This window comes from Dermacentor albipictus, chromosome 4 (assembly GCF_038994185.2).
Source record: "Dermacentor albipictus isolate Rhodes 1998 colony chromosome 4, USDA_Dalb.pri_finalv2, whole genome shotgun sequence".
In the NCBI taxonomy this organism is placed as follows: Eukaryota; Metazoa; Arthropoda; class Arachnida; order Ixodida; family Ixodidae; genus Dermacentor; species Dermacentor albipictus.
In genome coordinates this window covers 165802328-165829111 of record NC_091824.1, presented here as the reverse complement: position 1 = coordinate 165829111, position 26784 = coordinate 165802328, and the positions used below count along the sequence as shown (strand labels likewise).

The window sequence follows — 26784 nt, the reverse complement described above, 5'->3', positions numbered from 1 at the left end:
TTAATTCCACCGATGCTTTATTATTGACTGTGTTCTTGCGCAACTCAAATAATATTTATTATGAGTAGATGACATTACTTAACAAAAAATAATTAATTAACTTTTTTAAATAATGACTAAACGCTAAGTTTTCAATGATGAATTTGTAAAGCATGTGCCAGCAAGCAAGCTTAAAGGTGACTTGATAAACCTGAAGGATCCTCTCCCTCAGGCACGTTTCCAGGCGTGGTATACAAGATTTCATACGCCGATTGCGAATCGGTGTATATTGGCGGAAGCTGGAATATCTGAATTTGAATTCGTCTCAAAGAGCACAAGCATGATGTCGCCAAAAGCCACACAGTGACAAATGACCTCCCAGAGAATGCCCAGAAAACGAGTCACGAGATTAATTGGGACAACGCGCGTATCGTAGCCACAGAGAAAAGCTTGACAGCGAGGTTCAATATCGAATCAATAGTAATTTAAACGACAAATAACACAATAAATGGATCACCTCGCACTCTAAACCACGTGTACTGGCTAACTTTGCGTCATGCGCTGAACCGTATGTAAGAACCTTGCGCTTAGTCGGCATTCCATTGTGAACAAGGGATCCGTACGGATCCCGAAACGTCATTTTATTTTTATTTTGACCTTAGTCAATGAAAGTCGCCAAGGTTGACGACTGGGCATGTTGGTATAGCATATCAGAGGTTGGATTGCGCAACATTTTGACGAGACACACAGTAGAGAAACACACACCACAGAGCACCTTTACTGCGAATGAAGCAGGTCAATGACCTGCTTCATTTTCTAACGATGCTTGTACCTGACCAGATGGTATTGCGTCGAACACTTGGCTAGAGAGTATTGAGAAATGTCCAAATGAATTCTTGTCCTGAAAATAGACTTAGTGGTTTTGTTTTAGGAGCTCCAAAGAAAGCGCCCGAAGCCTGAAGAAGTAGAATGTTACTAGCCTCTTGCGCTCGACAACGTTAATGGCGGTTGTCTGACTCTTTCATCGTGGCCTCCGAGATCCTCAATGCAGCGCCGATACTATCGGAAATAGTGGTTTACGGAGTGCTTTGAACAATAAGTAAATAAATAAATAAATAAATGAAATAATAATGATGATGGCCATGATGATGTACTGGCATTTCCTTCGAAACGGGCGGTGACAAATAGTCACCTAGCCTGCTTCAGCTAATCAAGTAATCTATAGGTATTTATCAGTATAGCATTGTATTGTGTATAGTATTGCCTGTGCCTCCTTAATGTTTTCACTCTTCCGCAAAGCCTCTACGTCTACCTTGTTCAGTTACTAATGCCTATAACGGATATGATCCTAACTGGCACTATAGTGCTTGCAGCAATATCTTGGGACATTTCCATCATCTACAACGTTTTAGAAGTATCATTTGGTGAATGTCCTCGCCGAAAATGGAGGGCGGCTTAAAGAAAAAGGTATCTATGCGTGAATTATTGTTGCTTCTATGGTCATTGCAACATTTATTCTCTGTTTTAGTCTAGTTGAACTTGGCGTCACAGGATGGCGCGACGAACGCGTTTAGTCAGCGTGTCCCGGCTCTAGCAGCGGCGGAGGCCATCAGAGCCGGCAAATTTCTCACAATTCTAACTGATTTTCAAGACGCCTGTCGGCATTTTCTGAACGGTAAAATAAGCCACCGTGTACTCCTCGAGACGACAGGCGGCGTAACACACCCCACAACACAACCACAGCCGATCCAGCACGAGATATTCTGGGTGAAGGGGCATGCAGGGGGGAATAGCGGGGAACGAAGAGGCGGACAGTGGGTTTGCAATCCGAACCCACGAAGTATCCACACTCGAAAGTCTACCGTCTGTTCCAAATGAATGCTCTGCTTTATTGGCACACTACAGGGGAACCAGGATACGATATTCTCCCCGACATAAATCCCCTCATGAGAGCGGAGGCCACTGATTGGAGACAGCTCCAGACAGGAACTTTCCCCAACTGAAACCTACTGAATAATATGTACCCCACCAGATACGCTGCTAAATACCCGAGGTGCGGTCAAAAGTCCACCTTTTATCACACCACATGTGAATTCCAACTTATAAAAGCAGTCTCCAAAATCATAAATCCAAGTGAGGAGCAATGGGAGGCACTGCTGGCCAGCGACCGCTGCGAGGACCAAATTGGCCTCGTGCAGCGAGCACGCAGGGCAGCTGAGGCCATTGGAGCCTTGGACGAAGGGCTCCACCCACGCTAAACCCAGTCAAGAGCGTTCATGGAGAGCCTGATGGACTACAACAAAACATCCTGCAGATACCAATATATATGTTTTGGTGACGATGCTGATGACGATGATCCTGACTCCAAACGCCCAAGCCGTGTTCATTCATCCATTGTCCACCGTGGCACCCTGCATTGCGTAAAGAAATTTGTTCATGGAAAGTCTAAAAGTTGTTCCTCTTAAATTGCTAGAGCTCTGTATTAGACCGCAGTCGCTTTATAGCATTGTCATCATGCATCGTCAAATGGATGCTCCTACGGAAATACTACGTTGTAAGTGTGGTTGCCGCCGCTTCTTACGCAATGTATCAACCATCCAAGTGCATCGATAAAAATGAAATCGGTATACTGCTAAAAAATTCGTTTGTGAAAAAAAAATGAGAATCGGGTAAGGTATGGCAATTTTTGTAACATTTCTGTTCTCTTCTGTTTCCTGTTACCTTTCTTTCTATACTCTTACACAAAGCAATTTTCAGATTGTTCATTCTATTAAGGTAATAGCTTTTACTCCCCTCATTACTGCAGCTTTCAAGTAGTACGAAAGAGTCAAATGCTGGGATGCAGTTGTAACAGATCATACATGGACAGACAAGCATGCTAACGTAGAACATATGAGAAGTGACCCAGAAACTAAGACCAATTGGCTGGCGCATACAAGGTCTATCAGCCTGTACTTGTGCGGCTGGTGAAGCTGCACACCAATGGTAATTTAAGATAGTAAAGAGACGAACAAATATCATTTCGTTCACACCACTGATGAGAAATATTTCACGTTGTTGTATGGAGGCTAATTTTTGTAAAATTAAGGGAAAAAGTATGTATTTTAGCGCAAAATAGAAATAAAGCATTTTTGGCATAAAATAATATATTTCTTCCACCAAAACAAATTTTCTGAAGTAAAAATATAAATTTCTCGGTCATTGTTTTTTCTTTTCGCTTCTTTTTTTACAGTTCTGATTATTATTTCTTTATTATGGCGGTGGCGTGATTAAGCAGAGTCAGTTAAAGCAATATAAGTAGTTGACTTGTCAACATCGGGACCACTATGAACACCTGCATGTGAACTCTCAATGCTTGTCATAGTTATAAATACGTACGGAAAGTTTTGCATGCAATCGCCTTAAAAGAAAGATCGAACCCATGTCCACGGGCCTAGTGCCAGAATACCAAGAAAAAAATTAGGCACTGTGCATTATGATAATTCAGTTAAGCCGAGACTGACCATCTTGGAATATCTTTGAGCCTGTGCACAGTTTGGACAGCACCTCTAAACGCGCAGGCGCTAACGGGTATAGATGAGGCAAGCGGTGGCACGAATGCCTTGGACGTGCACGTTTTCCTTTCGCAAGCAACGAGTCCGAGCAGGTTTGTTCAAAGGTGCCGCGTTGTGAAATTGGGCGCGACCGCCAAAGTTGGGGAGATGACGGTCGCTGCTCTTTAGACCTACCGCGCAGGAAAACGGCACACGCACCGACCACCGCCTCTTGCCCCGCCATCACGCGGCTTGATGTCCGAAGGGGGAGCAACGACGCAAGCAGAAGAACAAAAGAGAGCGCGCTACGAAGGCGTCCCGTCTTCTCGGCCGGCGGCGAGCCTGCGCTTGCCATGTGGTCTTCATCGTCGACCACCGCGGAGTCGCGCGAGCGCCGTGGGTGAGGTGTCCGGCGGACCCTTCGTTCGCACAATGGCGACGGCGAAAGGATCTCCGCCGCTCGCTTTATCGGGGTGGTCTTTATCGCCCCTTTGGTGTCCGCGAGGGCGGCCTGATGGCGATGCCTGCTTGACTCGCCTCTCTCGCCGACACCACCCTCCCCCCTAAGAAAAAGAAATAAAAGACACACAAAACACACAAAAGGAGCGCAAACGCAAAGGAAACAGGCGGCGCACATCTGGGTGGTCTCGCACCACCTGTTGCCGCCTTTCAGGACCTAGTTTGCTGTTCTCCACGGGCGGTGAGCTTGTGCCCTTGCTAAGTTTCACGCGTTGGTCAAACAAGGTTGTTCAAGTCGAGAGGCATAGTGAGGCTAATTGGCATTCTCGGCTGCTGTTTGGTTCGCGGGCTACACTGGCTGACGCAGTTTTCTTACGATTTCAATCTCGCGCTGTCTGCGTGGCACACCACGACAGTGTCGCGGGACCAGTGCATACTGCCAAGACATTGTAATTTAGTCATTTGCGAGAAATGGACTCGACGCCTATTCTCGCACTTCTGTAGGTGCTGAAAACAAGTAAAACAGCATGTTGAAGGTTCACCCTGCAGTTCGTTGCAGTCTGCTAACTTGGCATTTTCTAACAGTTCCAGTATTGGCGAAAGTAGAGTCAGGCACGAAGACCCTATACTAACGACGCTTCCTTCAAACGTATTCTTAATTACTACAAATGAATTAGCAAACTTTTACAATATTGACCTGAACGCAAAACATTCAATAGAAAAGTTGTGGAGTGCATTGAGAAATATATGTTTCAATTCTTCCCACGGAGATAGCTGTAGGTGTCTAATTATTTTCGGGGTTCCAAAGAAAGCTCGCGAAATCAGAAAATGTTTAATCTTACTAGATGCTTGCGTGCAACAACTTTATTGCCCTTAAACGAGCGTCGAAGGATTGATGAATGCGTCGCGTTTTCGGCTTCAAACGTTCTTGAATTGATTTATTACGCTTTATCTTTACGAATTTCCGGGCACTCAAATATTTGTAAACAAAGCAAGCCAATTAACCTCTGTGCTCGTTCACAATGTTTGCTGATTATTGCATTTATAACGCACTATTTTGTTTAAAATGGTCAGCCGATTGCAAAGCCGCAAAACCGCTCGAAGCCAAAAAGATGATCATTCACATGCTGGCTGAACCGCCATTTTTTTAGGATCCTGTATACAATAGCGCCATAAAAAGACAAGTCCACTTGTTGAAACGTTGACTCCCGCTTTTACCTTGTTCTTGTTTTGCTCATAGTTCCCTGTAGTAGTTTTTGTACGTAGTTCTATACCACGACCATGACCTGTGAGATTTTGGAGGTAATTTCACGACCGTCTTCTCGGAAGTATAGCCAGGATCGCCATCCGCCTTCGTAACTTTCTGCCCGAGCAGTGCGTCACCAGCAAGAAAGCTGACCGGACTTCACAAATTTCTATGCACTATTTATCGCTGTGTTCAATGGCTAATGTGTTATATCGCTTGAGCCGTCAACTTTCACAAAAGCGGAAGCCAGGACCATTGTCTTTGAAAGAGAGAGAGGTTGAAAACAAGGGGAAGACATATAGGGAGGTCAAGCGGACGAGCGTGCGGTTTGTTGCCCCACACTGGGATAAAGTGAGTGGAGTCGAGAGAAGGGGGGAGCAAAAGAAGAAAAGAAGGAGAGGATGAACACTATGCGTGCACGCTGCACTGTTTGCAGTGGAGCGCCATGACACCGAAGCCAAGTTCAAGCAGCTGCTATACGTCGTCCCCCGCATATACGATAGCCTGACGTCATTCCGCCGTCTGAAGTCAATCTTGGTGCCTCCCCATAGCTGGTGATACGCGTTAATCACATGGGATGACCACGGCACCAGTGGTATGTTGCAGTACCCCGCAGTATTTCGTTATAAGTAAACCACGGACTTTTTTTTTTACAGCGACGCAGTTAGCCTCTCGATGGTTCGAATTTTTCGTTTCCGTCCGTGAACAAAAATTATCGTCATCAGCAACAGCTCCTACCCCCCTAAGCAAGCAAAAATGCAATGGCTCATCCGTCTCGTAAAGCAGAGGCTACAAGCACTCAGCAAAGTAAAGCGAACAGTGCATACATTCTTTGGAATCACGCGTACAACGTACAGAACAGCGCATACGTTTCAATAAAACACGAGCTCAAAACAAGCATCTCTCATCATCGGCAACAGTTCATACCTCCGTAAGCAAGCAAAAAGTTTGGCAGCAGGTTACACTCCTGCAACACCTGAAGGTGAAAGCCTGCTGCACACTTGACAATGAGCCGTCTCGCATCGCCGCGTTGCTGCTTTCGCAGTTCGGCTACTTCGGCTCTTTTTCGGAGACCGTTTCATCGGGCGAGGAGGACAGGGCGCGCGGAGAGCCTTTCCTCCTCCCTGACTTCGGCGATCCGGCGCGGCGCTGCTTGAAAGTATTGCTGTTGCGTGCTTCGGAACGATTTCGAGATGTTTTAGATCGTACTTCGTGAAATTTACGCCATGTTCGTTCATATAAGGTCGTCAGGGAAGCCTTTCGGTGCATCGGTAACTACTGTATATAGGCAGAAATATGTCTTGGGGGCGCAAAAATGTGACGCGCATAATCAGCCGCGGTTTACGCGCATTATGAGTCGCGTTGCGTGTATGTGTTGTTTGCTATTTTGCTTATATCGATTTTAATTCAACAAAGAAAACCGGCGTCTCTGTATTACCAGCATTAAATGGTAAATCAGCTCACTGTCTGATCGATTGGCGTAGGGAGTAAAACATAAAACATAAGAGCGCATGCTCGTGCACGGCCAACTTACGGCAACCATGAAACATCTGAGCGGCAGGCGCTATCAAATATTTGTGATACTCTGGCATCGTTCTCACGCATTTCAAGTCTAGTATGCTTGAAATTACCGTATGTCTACGCTAGCCTTGCTGCATGAGGCCCATGGCGCTGCTCAACACAGCGATCACTGTGGTTGGTGAGCCAGCACGATACATATATAAGCTGTGTGCTTCGGCATTGCCTTTTTGGCCTGTATACAGCCATAATATATGAGAGGGTTCACATAAAAAGAATGCTATTTTTGAGCGAAATATTTCCGTAATACGTGTGAGTGCGTCGTAGAGAACTGAACGAACACAACCGAAAAAAAAATCGGTTATCATCCACTTTCTCTAAAAATTAGGAGAAAACGGGCTAATGCCGCACAACGTTTATAAATATATAACCGCTGATGCCCTATGCTTGGACCATACGCTATATAGAACAAAGATATCTGTAATCCAGCACCTACTACTGCTTAGGATGCTCGCGCAGTTCGTAAACGGTCGCTTTGCTGGACAAGCTTAATTCAGACTGTAAGGTATGCTGCTATTACTAGCCAAAACAATTTTTTTCATAGGTGGAAACCTCATCTATCCAACCAAGTAGTCACGCAATGTAACCTGCAGTGAACAATTTGAACGCTTGTCAAAGTATAACAGCTCAGCTCCTATCGTAGCAGAACGGTATCCACGCTGTTACGATCGTCGTGTATGTTTCATGGCTCCTAAACCGCAGCTTAGGAATAAAGGCTGATACTGCAATAATGTCACATTAGTGATTGGAACATTCAGAAATACACAAGTGATCTCCGAGGGTGATTGTAGGCTCAAATATGCGCGCACACTTCGCGCTGCGTGTTCCGTCCACCTCAACGACAGCAGAAATTCTGGCCATGACGCCTTGAACCACTTCAGCATGCCTCACAGAACCATTTACCACGTAGAAGACGCACGTCATACTAATCAGACCGCACGGCCGCGCAAACAAACACCAGAACCTACCACCGAGCGTATACCTGCCATGCAAAAGACCGCTTTCGCCCAAGCCAGTATGGCGCTGCTCATAGGCGGCGCCACTGCGCTAACAATATGGCGGCGCCAACGAAAAAACGGTCTATAGCAGAAGCTACGCGCGCTCGTATAGTGAGGTCAACGCAAACTTATCCGAGGGTGACATGAACGGTCTGGAGTTTGGGTATTCGAGACGTTAAAGAACCCAGCTGGCCTGAATTATTCGGGGGCATAGCCTCCTATACGGCCGCGTCTGGCACGTACGTGAGCGAGGCCCGTTCCTAAAATAAAGTGGGAGGAGGTTGGAAAGGAGACTGCTCAGCTGTGCGTCGCTTTCGCGTAGCTTTTGCGAACAATTAGCGGGCATTGATTACCTTCGCACGCATCACGTCTAACTCGTGGTCAGGTCTGCACGAACTCCCCGCAATAGGCCTCTCCAACGTGACGAGAGAACGCGAGAGGCGGCGCGCTACGCACCGAGCGACCGAACGGGTTTTCCCTGTGGAGTAAAACAGTGTTGTTTGCACCTGGACGTGACGCGCAATGCACGAGTCACGCGTGTCGGCCCACGAGGATCCGCGCGCCATTTCCCGGGAAACTGAGCGAGCTACCGCGCCGTCCCCGAGCCCAGCTGTTCGACCCCTCGGTGGAATCGCTGTTCGGGGTCAGAACACGTCCGCTGGCAACAACGTCGTCACGACTGGGAAAGATTCAGCAAACACTGTGGCTGCTACAGCAAATGATTACGCGTGAAGTTTACTCACTGTGAATCAACGTTCTGCCGCCTATCAGATTAAAAATTATATTAAATTTTGGGGTTAAACATCCCGAAACTGCACAATGGGCTACGAGAAACGCTGTGGTGGAGGGCCTTAGACTAACTTTGACTTTCTGGTGTTCTTTAACGTGCACCTAAGTCTAACTACACGAGAGTTCTTGCATTTCGTTCTGTCATAATGAGACCGCCGCGGGTGGAAATCGAACCCAATACCTCGTACTCCACAGCAGAACGTCACAACCACTGAGTCACGTACCACGGCGACTCAGAGGAAGACCGTGCGCTAATTTTGATTAGCGACTTCTTTGCGAGAATTGATGAAACTCCCAAAAGAAGTTGCTTAAGCACTGAATGCAGAGGCGCTGTTCGGGGTCTGCAACAGGACCCAAGGCATCGTCACGGCAGGGCAGGGTGTTTCGTAACCCGCTGCGACCGCATAGTACCTAATAAAGGCACGTGCCGTTTATCCACTTTTAATCAACGCTCTGCCGCCAATCGGACTCGGTTCCTGTGGAAGGCTACGTGTAAAGAGTTTCTCACGAGCATCGAAGGTTCAGTGAATGGGGGTGCTTGTGCTTTCCGCGCACTACGGTGTGCGTTGTAAGACACGCAAGGATGTTTTCTTAAGTGCAGACTAATAAGAAGCAAGATCTCTGCCCGCGTAAGAAGCTGGACGTTCGATGGCCAGGTTCGCGTTCTTAAGTTGTTAGTAAATGTTCTCTGCTTTCATAGAGAAACAGTACCATACAGCTCAGGTCCACGTGAAATAACATTAAAATGTCGGTGCTAAGTGCCATGATAAATTAAGGCGGGATAATAACATTGCTCACAAGGTACACACACTTTGTTCATGAGAGACAGACGTACACTAAGTTAAAATAAATGAATAAAGAAAGAAAGAAAGAAAGAAAGAAAGAAAGAAAGAAAGAAAGAAAGAAAGAAAGAAAGAAAGAAAGAAAGAAAGAAAGAAAGAAAGAAAGAAACTAGTGGCTGGTGGAGATGAGCTTGAAGCCGTGTGAGTGTTCACGCGGTCAACTGCTGTTTCGCGGGAAATCTGCACTGCGTACCTCTTATAAGCTCTTGCGAAAGCCGCTCGAGTACGCGGAGTTGTGCTTCGCCAAAGGTTCCTCACGTAAGTCACCTTTAGAGAGTCGGATCACGTGCCCGTTATAGCCGCGTCCTCGCCCCCGTTCGAACAAAACATTAAGAAGCTTGCAGCTTCTTCTATCACCGAGCTTATGCCGCCGTAAATCTTCGGCCCCCGCACAAAGCTCGGGAGTGTACTGCCTGTTCCTTTTATATGTTCCGTTTCTGACTGCGTCGGTTTGCGAGACACACACTATCTGGCTCACTAATTCTTTGGTCTTTTACCATATCTGCTAATAGTCATAAACATCCGGAACACTTCTGAATATGTGCAGTTCCGTGCGCATGTGAAAAAGACATAACTCCTTAAGTCCTGGAATAAGCAGAATCTTGCTGAATCAAATAGCAGGTGAAAATGGAGAAAGAAATGCTGTCGAGAACACACTCGACTTGGATGGGCGTGAAGACCTCCTCGCTCCATTCATGTTTATAGCTTGCCAGTAACTGCTCAGGACAATAATTAAAGCGAAAGGTACATTATCGAATGATTCGCTTATATAAGGGCGCAGAAAATAGTGTGGACGCACTGTGGCAAACAACAACAACAACAACAGTCACAAGATTTATTGGGTACGTTCAGGACATAAATTGCCTCGAATCTTAACTTAACCCCGTCAGGACAGCCATACATATGCCTGGTGAGTGTCAGAGGCGGATACTCTTCCACAGTTCATATGTACTATGCACGTATCTTGAACAAAGTGTAAGTGGCAACCGGCCGAAATGCCCTGAAAACGTTTGCCCGTTTTTAGGTTTTGCTCTCCTGATTTTGCAAGTGACGTCTCAGTGGAGGTCGCATTATTTATCCCAGAAACCATGCTGACTAAAACAGAAAAAGAAAGACAGAGTATCTGTGGATTTCAATTCAGGGCAACGTAAAGTGCCGTATAAGATGAAAAGGCACCCGTGGTTACAGCGTCAAGTTAATATAGGTATGCTTTGAGTACATGCTAGCAGGCATACATGAAATAAAAAGCGCACACACTGCTTATATAAAAAATGCATGTTTTGCCCGAAGAATTTCATGTGCTTGGTTCTCCTTCGCCCACCAGCCCTTCCAGGCTTCTCTTCTTTTTTTTTTCATACTCACCCACATCTATAGACTTCGGAAAAAGGTAGAAAACACTGAGCAGCGGACTCCGCTGATGAATATTTAAAAGAAATAGAGAGATGTGAGAGCAGCATAACATTAGAAAAAGAAAAAAAGTAAAAAATGCGATAATTAAGGAGAACAAATGCATTTATGGACAAGAGCCATCGAAGTTCCAGAGCAGTGCCAAAGCAACTTCTTACAAAAAAAAAAGAAAAAAATTGGCAGTGGCTTAGCTCGGCTATGCCAGGATATACGCAGCGAAAGCTAAGACATAGCATGGTTAGCCTTGGTTCATCTTGATTGCAAGTCCAGGTTAGTCGGGTTGTCTAGCTATGTCGTGGCGTTTAGCCAGTCGTTCGGCGCGCTGTTCGTCTGTTTCCTGGGCGATTCGTTTCCTCTTCATCTCGTTCCGATGTCGATTCCAGGCCTCGTACTGCATGTCAGAATTGTCGCCGTCCATACTGCCGCCCCAACTGTGGTCGCACGCGAGCTCTCGTTTTCAATCCTCCGACATCTTATCAGGCATGCAAGGCAGCTGGCGAAGCGAGCAGAGGCGAGCGCAACGACGAGGAACGCGGTGTGACGTCATATCAAACGGCTGCGGCGGAAAGGCGCGGCGCTGCGCAGCGGCGGAACACCTGTGGTTCGGTGCTACTAGCGGCGCATGCGCAGTAGTGACTAGAGAGCGAGAGAGAGAGAGAAATATCCGCGGTGAGGCGCGCGTTGTGACGTCGTGTGCCTCCTCGGGGCACCGCCATGGCGAAATCGCAAGTTACCGGCCAGTAAAGCTTTCGCTTTAAAAAAGAAAGAAAGAAAACGCTGCGTATTTGTATTTCCAATATAATTTTTCCGAGTTCTCCAGATGCATTAGCACATACGGAGTAGTTACAAGACGTCACATACGCCATGCCAGAGTCTAATTCAGCTTTCACAGCATTCACTGCCTTGATCGGTGGATCTTAATTAAAGCACGAAATTTCACCTTACTAACGACACTCCAATATCGCGGCTACATACATACATACATACATACATACATACATACATACATACATACATACATACATACATACATACATACATACATACATACATACATACAGACAGATGCTGCCCCTTTGAATCGGGATGGTGACAAGTGTCCTCTGTGACGACGTCAAGCTATAATGTCTGTGCACGCCTTCTGTATTTGTAGATCACACAAAGAAAGAGATAACACGGCGATAACATTGCGTCTGTCCTAGTGCTTTTTTACTTAGATGAAAAAAAAAAACGAAAAGGCCGATGTCGAATGTACCATTCGAGCCATGAACAGCGGTGCGTTCCGGGAACTCCCGGTCGGTGCAATGCTTATGGACGGCGGTTACCATACAAAGCGACCACCACCGGCGGCGGTGCGCTGCTCCGACAGACGCCGCGTAGGAGGGGACCGGACGCCCGTCTTTCCGCTCGCTGTATTTTCGGACAGCTCAGGACGGAAGTGATTTCCATCGAGGCGCACCGGCAAAAAAAAAAAAAAAAGAAAGGGGGTGCATTTTCTCCCTCGCAGCCCTCTCCCGTGCTCTCAGTCGTCAGCGGGTGTTTTTCTTTGTCGACGCTTGCTTCACTTGCGTCTTTTGCCGTCTGTTGTGCCGAATGAACGAAAAAAAAAATGTTTAAAAAGAAGAGAGGGGGGCACTTGCTGAGGCATCAAGAGTACGGGTTATACACGTCGCTGACACAATGCGAGGCAGGAATGAGGGTAGGAGCGAAAAAGAAAAGCGCCCCTTCAATGAGCCCTTCATGCGCTTACGCTGCTCTCTCAGAGAATATCCCAGCTCGGAAGAAACAAGAAGCGTTCATAAATTACCTTTCACGGCTGGTTTATACGAGACGTGAAGATTCCTATATGGTGGGAGGCGATGGAGGAAGAGCGAGAACACGTATGTGCCGGATGAGGCGTGTGAGGGGAGGCTGCACGTCGATGATCCGTGCCCCCCTTTTTTCGAACTCCTCTTATCCGCGCCCTTCTTCCCGTTCCCTTTCTTTTATTTCTTCCTGCTCTTGCGGCCCTTTCCCTCCCTCTGGGTGAGGTGGTGTTATCTCCACGACGGCGGTCGCGAGCGGATTTCCACTTACTAAGTGCAAGTTTCCGAAGGCCAAACTGCCTACTTCCACCTGAACTTCCTCTACTAAAGACACTTCCTACGGCCACTTCCTCCTTCCCTCCTCCTCCTCCTTCACAACCTTCCTTGTGCCCTTCTTCGTCGCGTCTCTTGCCTCCACCGTTCGCAGCTCGGTTGCCGCCCGTGTGACGTTCGGAGTGGGTCTGGGTCCGCTCCTCCTCTGGTCGTTGCGTGCTCTTCGAAAGCCCTCGACTCGCGCGCTGGGATCTTCGCCGATGATGGATGGTATGCGTCCTGGCTCCATCCTCCGCAGGCCGTATAACGTTGGTCATAAGGTGGTGTCCTTCGCGCCGTGGGCTTAACGTGCGCTGGCGGAGGGATCGCGTTTGATGGCGGATAAAGACACTCGGCTGCTTTCTGGCAGCCGCGGTGCGCTTCCCACCTATCCACCCTGACGTCTTCTTTCCACGCCTTTCCCTCCCTCGCACGCATTTCGTCGGGAAAATCGAGTCGTTGCGACGTCCCTCGGTTGCCGACGGCGAGTCAGCCTGTTGTGTGCGTTTGTCGCGAACAGCTTTGCATTTGAATCAGGTGGATTCGATAGGTTCGTTTCGCTCTCCTCACCCCTCCTTTTCCACATGGTAATAAAAATATTTTTCCTCAATTTTTTTCTTCGTCGTGCGCTTTTTGCAACCCTCTCGTTCCCTTTTTAATCTCTCTCTCTCTCTGTCTCCCTCTCCCCGTCTCCTGCATTTGCGTCCTTTCTTGTTTGCGGTGCTTTCTAATCAGCTCCGGCTCACTTGTCAAGAACGTCATCATGTCGACATCAAGAAAACTTCAGCTCTTTAAGGACGTGAAATGCTTTTACGCTAGCTGCTCTAGACTGCGCCAATATTGAATTGTTATGCGGTCTTTAACCCTAGCAGACTTACCTCCTACAAAGCAAATGTAAGCCTTTTTTTAAATGCCTTATCGCTTCCTATTACGATGATATCTCGGTTAATAAGGTCATGATAATAAATCCAAAGGTATTTAGTGTTTTTGTTGGTGGTTTCCTACGACAAAAACACATGAAGACACGCAGAGGGAAGGGTGGTAAATTCGAAAGCAATGTGGCAGTTACGCTGTAAATTACGATAACGTAAAGAATGTTTCCAGCAAGGAGCCAGAAAACGAGAAACATAAGACATACGCATGACTTCTTCTACCATTAGGGAAATGTGCTATGGTAAATCACTGATTTTTCATGTTATTTCTTATAAAAGTTACGAATGTATCTCGTGCTTCCCCAACGATCCTTCCATGCGCATAGATTGTTCATCTTTTGTTCGTTTCTTAGTATCACATCATGATATTGTACATACATTGGCGGCGCAAGTTCGTCATTTCTCATGTTTTAATGCTTACTACTCATTTATTCATACAATAAGGTCTGTTAAGCTGTGTAATTTCAATGTGTGTTTATATGCCATGTTTCTTGCGCTTCTACTTATTGTATGTTACCTTTCACGAGGTATGGAGTGTGGCTAGCACGAACTTATGCATGCGCACAATGTAGTATGTAACTGTGTATTTGTATTTCTGTAAAGAGGCTCGAGGTCTCATCTGGCACTTTGGCCTTTATCCTCGAGCTTCTCTTAGGCATTGTATAAGGAACCAAATGAAATGAAATAAAACGAACCGAAATGAAATTAAATAAGACTTTTCCCCCAACAAAACAACTTCTATTAAGGGCTTTGTACTGTTTTGTTTAATTTATTTGCTGAGTTTACTATCCTGCTTTCCCTTAGCTTCATTTTCAAAGATTTCAGTCGCTGTGACTAACACAAATAATTTGCAGCACCTGCCATAGTTCAACAACGCACGTACCTTAAGTCAGAGTATATTAATCAGATGAATTGTGTAGGTACAATTTACTGTTCTGGTAGTAGCGTTATTTCTTCGCGTTCATACATGCCGTGAAAGAAGTAATCGGAAGCATGATGCTGCGAGTCTAGATGCGCATGGGCCATCTATAGCATTTATCAGGAAACCCGGCGGCCTCATCTCAATGACAGTCATCAAGGAGCGCACATTGATTCTCCAGGGAAGCCTGTTCCCACAAAATGTTAGCTTTGCCAGGGTTAGAGTGAGTCAGCGGCAACATCTTCCACTTGCTTTTACATTCGGCGCGTCACATCACATAAATGGACGGAAGGAAGTGATACAGCAGGTTACATTGAGCTACGGGACCACAGAAGCTAAAAAAAAACGTGTGATGACAAGTGGCACTTAATATAGTGCATCGATTCCTTTTCAGCACTCCACTTTGTTTCTGAGTTAACGAAGCTTCGCAAAGAGCAACATAGTACGAGACTACATATTTGCGCTGCTTATATTTGTGGCACAAGATTGACGAAGTTATGATGACATGCACAATACGAATATCAGAGTAATAAATAAAAATGTGTCTGCCACTTACAGGTCATATTATTATTGTTCAATTGCTTTTTTCTCTTAGAAATAAAGAAATTACCGAGATATCAAATACATTTATTGGCGTCATAACTAATTATGCAAGCGTAAACCAAGAAAGTTGCATCGCTGCTGCTGCTTCCGCCGTCCATGCCTTCGTTAAGGAAATATCTGGTGCTAGGCACTTTCCAGGCAAGCAAATCTCTTTTTTCCGCGACCTGTGCGCTTTCCACCGGGGAAATACTGTGTTCGCAAACGTACCAAATAACTACAAATCACAGCGCACTACCGAACAGGGACGAGAATAAGAGACGAAGGCGAACGTCGGCATTGCGCGCAGTGATTTGTAATGCCGTGGAACGTCAACTCGCCCGGAGCCATACTTTGGTACCAAATTATAACGTGTAGACCAGTGTAGTTTCATTATTTTCTGCGACACGTCTATAGGAGCAATAATAGAACGTGTTGAGAATGCCGTGTTGTGGCTCCTAGGTACTTCCAGCTCAATTGTATCTTGCTTTTCAATTTTAAATTAGTGTTCCGCTTCACGACGCCTACATAGCTTTTGAAGGAAAAAGCGAGAATTAAGTAACTAAGTCAATGTTCTTTTTTTTCTTTCCTTTCAATCTAATTAAAGAAAGATCGCAAAATAATTTTAAATGTTTTTTTTCTAACTGCAAGTTGGCTTTCTTACAGAGCGTAACAGCTTTGCAGCAAAGTTAAATAAAGTGGACGGTGGATGGTCGACAACGTTGATTGTCATGAGGTTGGGTATCATACGGTTGAGAGCTGGTAAAGGAATGTTTTTCACCCTTTATAACGCGTAAATACCGACATAGTTTCTAAATTGCGGAAAAATTCAGGAGCGCAGCTTTTTGAGGTCTTGTCCGTCGTCATCGATCTGAAGATTTTCTTTCCTTTCCAAATAGAGGTTTGGGGGGAATTCAGGGTACTCGCCGTTCTTTTGACGCGCTATATAAACATGTTATGATCGATTACCCTTTCTTAAAGTTAGAATTACGGGCACCTGTTTCATATACAGTGGCTCATGCTTCTCCTATCCCACCGTCACCCCTTCGCGTCTTCTATTCACATAGCGTTTGTTTCGCATCCGCTGATACCGGGAAGAAGCACCAAGACGTCGACAACGTCTTTATCGCGCTTGTAGCTTGAGAACTACTGCGTGAGAAGAGTGACAAGCGTCAGAACGGAACAAACAACGGTTGTGATATCTGATCACAGCACCCACGTACGCCTCAGCGCACAGTTCAACGTCCCTTTGTTTGGGCGTGACTCAATCAGTCTACCGCCTACTCTGTTTGAGTTGTACGTGTGTCATCCGTGCGTATAATACGCTTTCTACAGCGCAGCCACAGACTGGGAAATGCGTACTACGCATTGGTCGTGAGATGGTTTAGCAAACATCCGGGCGGACGTTTTCTAATTCCGAGCACCACGGCATACATAGGTGGTGTATACGACTTTGCCGCCGTTGCGCACAGGAGGCGCAAAACGCGGCAGCCCAAAAATACGCTGCTTTCCTTGTGGGTCCGGCAGCCTTGGAGGCAAGCGGTGCGGCCCATGCCCTCCCCGAGGGGGGAATCGTATTTCGGTGGTTTTGTAAGACAAATGCTCCCGGGATAACGGGACGTTATGCAGGGGGCCGGGTCGAGGACGGAGCTTCACCGAGTGGTGCAAGAGCTGCGAAGGCACATCGACTCTCAAGGGCGCCCGGGCCAAATATTCCTCTTTTGTGACCGAGACGAGGATAGATCCAACGAAATATGCGCGTGAGACTTTGTCTAAACGGGACTGCTTTGCAGTCTGTTCCGACCTTATTTGACGTTAGCGGTCCAAAGAGAGGTTCCGAAAAGAAACGCAGTGGACAGACATTCGCCTTGTATAAAGCACAATTGACTGTACAGCACCGACCTTCAAGGGGCAATGCGAAACCTTCCTTATAGACCTTCAGCGGAAGAAGCTGGCAAAATCTACCGCGTTCAACAAGACAGCGACGCACACACAGAAAATATCGCAGGGAGAACATTAAGCAACATTGGCTAATAAGTCTACCACACCGTCACATTCTGTACAGAAAAAGGCTCAGAAAGAATTGTGCCTTACGCGAACAAAGCCAACACTTGACTCCCTTCACTTTTATCGAACAATGCTATATTCTCCAGACCAATCATATCCCATGTTGCTCTCCAGTCACAGCTCACGAACATATATACTGGTCAGCATTTTCTTTCCACAAACCACGCTCCTTTAAGTATTAGGGCTTGCTCCACCAAGTAACAAAGGATCGTTAGTGCCAACTTATTACAATCCTCATAATTAAATCACTTGGTCAAAGCCAGCCATCAATGATGATTTCTGCAACGATACACATGACCGTTCGAGCGTACAAATGCTTCGTGCCAGCCCCAGTCGCTATGTTGAGAGTTGGTGAAACAAAGGTGATTGCCAAGAACAATTTCTTGAAGGTAAAAACTTTTCTCATTTTGTCTTCTGATAAGATTTGCAAAGATCGCTATCTTATTATTTTCTACTTATCACCCTCCTTCCCTCCACCCTGTTCCATCCTTAAGGGTGCAAAGCAAAGGCGTGGGTGTTGTTTTGGTCTATAAGAAAAAGTTTCACGAGAGGAGGGCCAGATATTACGAACAATGCGTCAATAATCAGTACACTTCGTAAACGTCTGCGACCGTTGTGGTCGTTTATCGTAGTTTTCCAGATGGGTGCGCGATCTTGCAAATGACAATACAGCACACGTGTGCTTCTCCCCTATTTTATATAACCCTTTACTCTCTCCAATAATTATTTTGGTTGCCCCGAACATTTGCATTTTCGCGTGCAGTACCACTGTATCATTCTGGCCACGGTCATTCCCAGCAGCGTCGGTATGTGCTAGGCGCTAGTAAGCGAAAGAAAGAAGTATACGATACAAATAATAAAAGTGGGAAGAGTGACGAGGAGGAGAGGTAGGGCAACGTGAAAAATCGGGCTCATATCACAGGGATTTGCGAGTGCCCGTGGCGACCGTCTGATCCCTCCTCCTCGCCACCAGGGCTCTCGCCCTTAGTAGCGCGCGCGGCCTGCTCTGATCCCGCTGCGCGGGTTCATTTTCTGCGCCCGTGGACGACGCGCCGCTGCGAGCGCCAGGACCCAGCAGCGTCGACGTCGACGCTGCGTGACGGTGGCCCCCAGCTGCGGGGCGCTTAGAGGTCTTCTCGCTGCCCGACAGCTGCCTGCTGGCGGCGTCGGACGGCGGGGCACGCGAGTTTGGCTGCGCCATGGCGCGGGGACTGGCGGCGGACGACGTGGCCTCTCCCTCCCTGGCTGGCCGAAATTACATCCCATCGGAACTGCCGCCCCGCCCCCCTTTTTCCCCTTATGTTGGCGACAGCGGATACCGATCGAGGCGGGGCTGCGCTGTATTATCGTGCTTCTGTTCACACTGTTGTGAGACGGGCGCGAGAAGAGGGAGGCATGGGCGACGGAGCGATGTCGGGATCGCTGTCGATAGATGAGCGTGGCGCGACGGTGGTTCGCAGAATGCGTGAAAAAAAATGAAGCGAGAATGTTGATAGGCGCGTAATATAGGCACCATCCGACGGCCTACTGTGGTACACTTCAGTAAAAGTAAAAGGAAAAAAGAAACATAACTTTGAGAGATAAAGAATATAACAATAAGAACAGCGCGTGAAAAGTTTTTGAGAGAATTAGGCTGTTTTGGGCTCCCGTAGATGAAGGATGTGCTGGGCAGTAGGAAAGCTTGCGCGGTAGCTCAATATGGCTGTGCACGGGCTCGTGGTTTCGAACTCCGGCCGCGTCGGGCGAACTGGAAGAGAAAAACAAAAATGAACGGTCGTTCACAGAGAGTTAGGTCACTTTAATAGAACCCCAGGTGGTCAAAATTAATCTGGAGCCCTTCACATGATATTGTGTTGCTTTAGGGGGTTAAAATACATGAATCAAATCAAGCCAAACACACTCTGAAACTTACATAAAGAGCTGGACTCGCATTCATTTCGAAGTAATTATGATTATTGGCTCCTATTAGTTTGTCCAGTTCTTCTTACGACATAAAAAAAATGGGCGGTGGCAGTAGGATCTGTACGCGCAGGGTTCGAAGCGTCCAACTATGAACTGCGGGCCTTATTATTGGGGAGTCGTTTTTCTTAGGGTAAATATTTTGATATAGATATAAAAGGATAAGTCAAGGACGCACTGAAGCCTTTATGCTCTTTGGCAAGCATCATATACGATGTAAGTGCGCGCATAAAAATCCCGACAATGGCATTTCCAATTTCTTGCCTCGGTGAATTTTCTGCGGTGTTGAGCTTCATCAAAATGATTAGTTGTAACGGCTAATGCTTTGGATATCACAGACAACCACGTGGGAGACCATTAACTGTACTGTTCGCACAAGAAGTATAATTGAAGGAACCACCTGGACCTTGTTTAACTCTGTAAAATTCTAAATTTAGTCCTTAATATACCGAGTGATACTCTTGGAATAATTGCCAGCAGCGACGCGTCCACTCCTGTGGCTCAGCGTCGTGTCGCTGTGCGTGACGTTGCGGCGTTGTCTCCCAATCACGGAGGCCACACTCTGATGGACGAGGAATAAAAAGGAAAAAGAGTCCGCGTACTGAGATTTCCCAAAGCACTGAAAGTGAAGCCAGGTAACACAGCTATTCGTGCCTCGCATAGACCGGCTGTTACTGCAAAATGTAAAGCTCCTCCGGTTAGGAGGCAGCTACAGTAATCGGTAGCGAATTTTAATTGGATCATATCAATGATGTTGAACATATAGGTAAAAATATAAATCGTGTTGACACTGACACATATTTCAAGAAGCTGTTTTTGACGGGGCTTTTGCAAAGCGCTATGCGTGTGAAAAAGAAAATGAGACCAGGGACCTTATTTTGTGACGATAAATTTCATTTCCTATTCTTTTCTTCCTTAATCAATATTGTCGGTGCCACAGTACCAGCGTTAGCGTAAGTATATGCCACTAAATGCGACAGAGACAGAGAGATAAAGTAAAGACAAAATAGGGCGATAAACCAGAGGATATCTCCTGTTGGCTACCTTTTACTATAGAAAGGGAAAACGAAGTATAAAACATGAGAGAAAAGGAAAGAAGTACTGAGGTGCGGATGAACAATAGAAGACTGTGCGGAGGTTGCCACGCAATTTATCAACGCGCCACAGCGTGGCAGAACAGAGATACGTTCAACCTCACACTGAGCATAGTGTCGTGCGGTGCACGGAAAGATAGAACGAATCGTCACAAGATAGACCCCCAGTCCTGCCTTTTACATAGCTGAGACTACGCTGATGTCTAAGGCACGGACGCATAACGACGCGCACACCTTTCGGCCGTGCTTGCGCTGAGCGCGTCCGGCCTCGCTGGTTCGGGTGCAAGTCAAGAGGAGGACCCGCGATTCAGTTCCAGCGCGGAGAAAGGTGTGCTTTACCGGCTTCATCGCCAACGTGCCGTACGGAGAAACTCGCGCAGATGTGCCGCCAGCAGCGCGGCTGGACGGGCCGCGGTGGTGGCACGCGTAGCGCGACAGCCCCGGCGGACCCGCGTATCTGCGCATTGTGCGCCCGTCTCGCTCAGGACGGTGGCCGCCGACAAAAGGCCGCCGGCGCCTTTCATGTGCGGCCGCATCGCTTTTCGATCGGGCACGTATGCAGTAGGCGCGCATGCAACGGGCGCGCGCAGGTGCGCACCTTTGCTCCTGACGGGGCACGTCACGACGAGCGTTTCGCGCGAAGCGAGCAGCGGTTTGGCCAGGCCGGGTGTTCGATGCATCGCCGGCCAGAGAGAAGCGAGAAGCAGATAAGGAGGCCGTACAAGAGGACACGGGGATGAATGAAGCCCTACATTTGGGTCGCGTTGAAAACGTTAGCATTCGGTACACGCGTGCATGTGCATAGGCGCTCACTTATAGTCTATGGGTGTGCCTCTGGGTTTTGTAGCAACTCAGTGCTTAGCTTGCATGGTAAACTCGGATAAAACTCTAGAAAATTTCGACGCGTAGATGTAGCTAATTATTCAGAGAAAAGAGAGAGAGAGATAAGTCATAAGGTAAAGGTAGGGAGGTTAACCAGGCTGAGCCCGCGGTAGGGTATACCTTGCACTGGGGAAGCGCGAAATTTATGCTTATCCAAAGCCCACGTTGGAACCTATGTGAAACAAAGCTTTAGAGAAGCAGTTAATGAAATTGTGTTCTAAGTGCGATAGATGCATACATTTTTGGTTATTTTCATGTTATGCAACGTGAAATCTAATGTAAAGTTAATCTTCGGCACCACGCAGTTTACAACTTTAATACTGCGCAATATATAATTTTAGGCATTACGTGGTTCCCAAGTTAAGCTGTAATGCAAACACCATATTAGGTGGAAGCACAGCGTGATACATTGACGCAGCACTGTCACGAAGTTGTATCGTGCTTGTGGAAGTATGAATGGGTATGACAAGTCTATCGACATAGAAGCAAGACACATCTCTGCGCATAGATTTAAATACTCTATGCCCCTTACGTTAAGATGGCATATATTCATTCTAGGCGGTTCTCGAAGCTCCACCAATAACGCGGATCCACTCCTCTCCGTGCCCCACCAAAATAAAGTTTTCTATCTCTCCTTCGAAGAATGAACGCACACCCAGTGGCACATAAACAGTGGTTCATGCCCAGTGGCCCAAAAATTAGGACGTCCAAGTGTAAAAGAAATATGAAAACCATTGAAGTCGTTGATTAGGATACGTTGTTTTATTATGAGGTCTGAAACGGAAAGAAAACAGAGGAAAGGCAGGGAGGTCAGCCAGACGAGCATCCGGTTTGCTACCCTACACAAGAGGTTAGGGAACAGGACAATATAAAGAGGAAGGAGGAAGAAAGTGAACACTGCGTATGCACTGTGTGCAGCGAAGCGCCGCGACGCCAAAGTCAAGGCTATGCAGCTGCCGCATGAAGTCTGTGTGCTATATATACCTATGTGCTGACATCATATGTCAAAGTTCTGTGGCTCGATTTAATGTCTGATTACGCAGACAGATGTGCGTTCACTGGTACTAAGTATAAAAATCGTGTGCCGTGGAGCCTGGATCGCGTGCCTATCATGCACGAAACCGACGACTACGTCAAACCTCATGACTTTGTGAAAGAAAGCCTCATTAAAAAAATATGTGTTGGGCACATGCTAAGAGATTTCATAATAGACAGGCATTTTTGAACGAGACTTGGAAGAAATATCGACGATTGTTCACCAGACTCTAGACAACGAAAATGGGGGACCCCTAAAGCCTCTTCATTGGGAACACGACAAATTCACCCGGTTATTAATTCCAAGACGGGTACTCGTACACTCGCAGTCGTTCAGCGGCAACAATGTCGAATCCCTTCCGCTGCAGCACAAAGTCTTCTATGGTGACTTAACGAAGAGCCACGTCGTCGTTGCCGCAGACCTGCAGCCACCGTCCACGTTTTTTTGGAAGTATTATTCTTCGCGCAGCTTAAGAGATCGAAGATCTAAAAACTTTTCGACGAGACCCTCCAGTCTAGTACGGCGCGCACAATGACCAAAGCAACATACTTCGCTCCCGACTCCATGCTGTCGACAAAAAAAAAAAAAGCTCGTCGAGTTCATTTATGGTGGCGCGAGCGCAACCGTTTACGGCGCTGCAGGCTATAAAAAGAGCGCGGCGGTCTGGCTGAAGCTCGGAAAACCACAGACCCAGACAGATGCAGACGCCGAGAACGCAGATGAAGATCGACTGTAAATAATGCTTTTCAATTCAGTGACTTAGCTGGAGTAAGGTGCTAAGTAGCTGGCGCTGCAGCTGCTGTTTAACTGTTCATTACATTAAAGATTTGTTTTCACTGTAGAGCACTTCAGCTATGAAACAAAGCCTACTTTCGCCAACTAAAACACTTTGGTGTTTGCTTTCTCTGTATGTTTGCATGTTTGTGAGTAAACTTTAATGATTTTTCGGCTACAGAGGCTGAACACAAAAGGGAGCATGCGGGTTTACGTGTAAGTGAACTGTGCCCAAAAAATAAAACAACTTGCCACTGCCTTTCCATTGTAGGAGGCGCAGAGAGAGATAATGAATATCGGCGGGCGGTACAAACGGAGAGGGAGAGGATACCTGGCTGCCTATTGGTTATTCGTGTCTCTTGAAAGCGGATGATGCCCGCAAGACACCGTCAACACTTTCATGGCTCATAATTACTGACGTCACACTCACCTCGAAAGGCGGAGAAGACGTGTTTCCCACTGAGTCGACTTCTGGGGGAGTGTCTCCCTTGTGAGGCAAGCGTGGCATAAATTTTACCGCGAAACGTTCCCATGTCCCTCAACGCCGAGTGATTGGCCAGGACGGGCTTGTACGCGCCGATCACCTAGGTTTTCGCTCGTAATAAACGTTTCTCTCGTTTGCCTTCGTGGCCGAAGGTGTAAAACGGAGAAGAAATGTCGCTGCTAAAGCTGATGGCGTTGAGACGTCTTTTATGGCGCAATGGAAACTAAGACTAACTTGCGCCAAACAGAAAAGGTGCTAAATGGAGAATAAATATAGCTGCTAAAGAAGGCGCCATGCAATCTAAACTTTTCTTCTCAAAGCAAGACACGGTTGGTTGGTACCCTGCCATCGAAGGATTTATTTGTAACAAGAGCAAAATAATTTTGTTACGAGGGAGAGATAGGCACAGAAAGAAATACGCATGGAGGGCTGTGTGTTCTCTAATTGTGCTAATAAGAAATGGGATACAATAAAGAAACCAAGAAAACGCGAATAAAGCCTTTACTTTCAAATATATAGCCCTAGTGCAAAGTTAGGCCACTTCATTCTGCAAATGTACACAGGGGAACACGCGTGTAAAAGCGTTCGCTGGTTAACGTAGCAGTTAGTTTACTATAAGAAGAAAATGCATTTCAATAGTGTCGCAACATCTATCGCATCAGTGAAGTTCAAAGCGGGGAGCCTCGAGTGCGTAAAATATATAATTTGGCGAGAAATTCAAACCTTAATTTGCCTGTGTTGAATTTAGGTAACCTGACCCTCCAGCGATTCAATAGTTTGGTTGGGGAATCACACCTGAATCATTTATCAACACTGGGCCGATCGCCTGTGTCATGTGCACCTTTTCTGTGTCCCGTTTTTTTTTTTGCGCTGTTAGCTAACGTATGGAGACCACAAAAGTTCACGTACAACGGGATATGCAAAAAAAAAAGAAAATTGAATATTCCCGACGACTCGGAGCACCGCCTGGTATGCACGGATAATGCTATCTGGCTAGTGTATATGGATAATAATTTACTAACACCGTCGCAACCGCTCGGGAATTAAGCGTTTTATCAGATCCAAGAGTCCGAAAATCATTTACGATCGAGCGTTCATATCTAATCGCCTTTCAACAGATCTGTTCTAGAGGTTTTTATACAATGCTATTGATGTATAGTAACTTGGCAAGGTATGCATAACCGTATGGTGTCAAATAAAAATCGGGAAGAACGAACGCAAGTGCTTGGGGAAAATGACGTGACGCACTCTGAAGTAACAGGGTCCAGATTCACAAAGCTTTTAGTTCGTAAGCGATGTTTCACATTGGCCGTCAATTTCGCTTACATTATGCGTTAGGATCTGCTGAAATTTTCTGCTACGGACATATTAGCGTAAGATTTTTTTGTGAATTTGTGACCACAAACATTTCTATCAACTTGTCACTCATAAAGTCTTCTTGTCCTCTGTGATCACTACCACAGTTTTTTTTCTTTCTTGGCGCTGTTTATTGCTCAGCGTGAAGGTATTCAAGTTTAGGTCTAGTTAATGAAATGCTCACCGAACGTGTACATGCGCAAATAAATTTTGATTGAGAACTCCACCCAACTAATTGCACAGTAGTAGTGACAAAGGCATAAATCTTTATTTGAGCACTTATTACCAACGAGAAATGCGTTTGCACAGTAAAAATTGGTTGAAATAGTTATCGTTGTTTAATGTGTGTGGTTTAAACTGCCTGCTTCATGGATACCATTGTTTTTTTTTTTCCTAATAGAAGTTCTGTCCTTCGCTCGGATGTTCGCTTTATTGTGTCCCTTCTTTTTAAACAAAATGTCCTTGTATGAACACACTGAAAGTTGAGCGTAAGTGGGGCCAGCAATGATGGCCCCACTTACAGTGGAGCAAAAGGAGGGGAAAGAAAGGCTGTCTACAATAAGCTTCGCACGCATGACAGGAGCGCCTTCTGCATTCTGTGTACCACTTTATTTTTTCTCCCCTTGATCTAACTTACTGCGTCTGAGAGATGTGGGAGTAGGGTCCCCTACTGTTTGCAAATGCTAAATAGACAGACTACCCCTGCTGCCATGCGACAATGTTTGTTCTAAAATAAAACGTCTGTGACGTAGTCGGTGCCAAAAAAACGAAAAGAAAAAGTTCCACGTGTCGCTTGTTTGATCAGCTGTGTTTAGGACGGGTATATGCAATAATGTCTCATAAAAGTGCACCACACAGAAAGTACGGCTCTGCTAGCAATCTTTTCATAATACTGTGGTTTTCAGCGCGTGCACATTGAATAATATTGCGTATCGCTGTCGTTGTTCTGGTGCACATAGTCAAAGTGAGTTTGTACCTTTGTTTTGTATTCAAAATGGAGGTCTTCAACAAACAACAAAAATAAAAAAGGCCGTACAAGTGTTAGAACGAATTTTCGAATCCTGCTTTACAGTTGTGGTGTAAGGGAGTCAGCTCTTCAGGTAAGTATACTTTAAATATTACTTTCAAATCACTTCTGGTAGCTCAATGTCATGATAGAAGAAACCTTTACTAATAAATATACTTAGATGTACAGAATTATTTGCAATTACTGACGCGTTCTTTCTGTCGCAGCTTGTCGTAGGCACCTCTCAAATAATTTATTGGTGTCGCACATTTACACGCCCAAAGTTTGTACCTGAAATGGAAGTGTATCTGCCTGGTACAGTTACACACATTCGCAGTTGGCCACGCTAAAGTGAAAAAATAAATGTGTGGATCCGATGCACATGTTGGAAGTCATGTGAAACACAGCTTTAGTAAAGTGGTTAAATAAGTACGCTAAAACCAAATGCGATGAGTACAAATGTGGTTACTTTCTTCGTATGCGTCATGTAATGTTTATATCAACGCAAGCACAGGTCACAACTAGGTTTAATCTGATGGAATGTTAATGTTTATACACTGCACAGTTAACAAACTTACAAAGGAATTCAGGTGGATGCGTAGTGTGGGACACCGACACAGCAGTTTCACAAGGACGAAGGTGAAGTATGATACTTGTCGAGGGAAGAATGTTGACGATAGCTGCATGCACAGTGATGCATACCACATACATGGTGTACCTAAACACATTTAAGTCTTCTGATTATCCT

The 26784-nt window shown here is 46.2% G+C and overlaps 1 long non-coding RNA gene across 2 annotated transcripts in view; it reads right to left on the bottom strand.

Moving 5' to 3' along the window:
- Positions 1–2262: 2262 nt before the first annotated feature.
- Positions 2263–26784, bottom strand: part of LOC135899950 (uncharacterized) — a 273078-nt gene continuing 248556 nt past the window's right edge. For both annotated transcript variants that reach the window (XR_010563751.2, XR_010563749.2), the window contains one exon: positions 2263–2390. This is a non-coding gene — a long non-coding RNA (uncharacterized lncRNA). The remainder of the gene's footprint in view (positions 2391–26784) is intronic.